The following is a 2,556-nucleotide window of genomic DNA, read 5'->3' as shown; positions in this document are numbered from 1 at the left end:
ATCATCAAATTCCATCTGCTTGGTGCTCCATGTGCATTCTAGGCATATCCCTGTCTATGTCTGTGTCTGTGTGTGTGTGTGTGTGTGTGTGTGTGTGTGTGTGTGTGTGTGTGTGTGTGTGTGTGTGTGTGTGTGTGTGTGTGTGTGTGTGTGTGTGTGTGTGTGTGTGTGTGTGTGTGTGTGTGTGTGTGTGTGTGTGTGTGTGTGTGTGTGTGTGTGTGTGTGTGTGGTGTGTGTGTGTTGCATGCTGACTGTAGTGCTTAGCCTTCTCCCTAGTGGGTCACTATGCTGGATGGCCATAAATACAAAATACTTTAATTAATTGTTTAGGAGGACACATTATTCAGTGTCAACCCTCCATCCACCACACTAGACCATTCAGTATAAACCCTCCATCCACCACACCATACAATTCAGTATAAACCCTCCATCCACCAGACCAGACCATTCAGTATAAACCCTCCATCCACCAGACCAGACCATTCAGTATAAACCCTCCATCCACCACACCAGACCATTCAGTATAAACCCTCCATCCACCACACTAGACCATTCAGTATAAACCCTCCATCCATCCACCACACCATACCATTCAGTATAAACCCTCCATCCACCACACTAGACCATTCAGTGTCAACCCTCCATCCACCACACTAGACCATTCAGTATAAACCCTCCATCCATCCACCACACCATACCATTCAGTATAAACCCTCCATCCACCACACTAGACCATTCAGTGTCAACTCTCCATCCACCACACTAGACCATTCAGTATAAACCCTCCATCCACCAGACCATTCAGTATAAACCCTCCATCCACCAGACCAGACCATTCAGTGTCAACTCTCCATCCACCACACTAGACCATTCAGTATAAACCCTCCATCCACCAGACCATTCAGTATAAACCCTCCATCCACCAGACCAGACCATTCAGTGTCAACCCTCCATCCACCACACTAGACCATTCAGTATAAACCCTCCATCCACCACACTAGACCATTCAGTATAAACCCTCCATCCACCACACTAGACCATTCAGTATAAACCCTCCATCCACCACACTAGACCATTCAGTATAAACCCTCCATCCACCACACTAGACCATTCAGTATAAACCCTCCATCCACCACTGCAGACCATTCAGTATAAACCCTCCATCCACCACACTAGACCATTCAGTATAAACCCTCCATCCACCACACCATACCATTCAGTATAAACCCTCCATCCACCACACTAGACCATTCAGTATAAACCCTCCATCCACCACACCATTCAGTATAAACCCTCCATCCACCACACTAGACCATTCAGTATAAACCCTCCATCCACCACACCAGACCATGCAGTGTAAACCCTCCATCCACCACACCAGACCACGTAGTGTAAACCCTCCATCCACCACACTAGACCATTCAGTATAAACCCTCCATCCACCACACTAGACCATTCAGTATAAACCCTCCATCCACCACACCAGACCATTCAGTATAAACCCTCCATCCACCACACCAGACCATTCAGTATAAACCCTCCATCCACCACACTAGACCATTCAGTATAAACCCTCCATCCATCCACCACACCATACCATTCAGTATAAACCCTCCATCCACCACACTAGACCATTCAGTGTCAACCCTCCATCCACCACACTAGACCATTCAGTATAAACCCTCCATCCATCCACCACACCATACCATTCAGTATAAACCCTCCATCCACCACACTAGACCATTCAGTGTCAACTCTCCATCCACCACACTAGACCATTCAGTATAAACCCTCCATCCACCAGACCATTCAGTATAAACCCTCCATCCACCAGACCAGACCATTCAGTGTCAACTCTCCATCCACCACACTAGACCATTCAGTATAAACCCTCCATCCACCAGACCATTCAGTATAAACCCTCCATCCACCAGACCAGACCATTCAGTGTCAACCCTCCATCCACCACACTAGACCATTCAGTATAAACCCTCCATCCACCACACTAGACCATTCAGTATAAACCCTCCATCCACCACACTAGACCATTCAGTATAAACCCTCCATCCACCACACTAGACCATTCAGTATAAACCCTCCATCCACCACACTAGACCATTCAGTATAAACCCTCCATCCACCACTGCAGACCATTCAGTATAAACCCTCCATCCACCACACTAGACCATTCAGTATAAACCCTCCATCCACCACACCATACCATTCAGTATAAACCCTCCATCCACCACACTAGACCATTCAGTATAAACCCTCCATCCACCACACCATTCAGTATAAACCCTCCATCCACCACACTAGACCATTCAGTATAAACCCTCCATCCACCACACCAGACCATGCAGTGTAAACCCTCCATCCACCACACCAGACCACGTAGTGTAAACCCTCCATCCACCACACTAGACCATTCAGTATAAACCCTCCATCCACCACACTAGACCATTCAGTATAAACCCTCCATCCACCACACCAGACCATTCAGTATAAACCCTCCATCCACCACACCAGACCATTCAGTATAAACCCTCCATCCAC

This window comes from Salmo salar, chromosome 11, assembly GCF_965601325.2.
Source record: "Salmo salar chromosome 11, fSalSal1, whole genome shotgun sequence".
In the NCBI taxonomy this organism is placed as follows: Eukaryota; Metazoa; Chordata; class Actinopteri; order Salmoniformes; family Salmonidae; genus Salmo; species Salmo salar.
Note: the sequence above shows the minus strand (reverse complement) of the source record.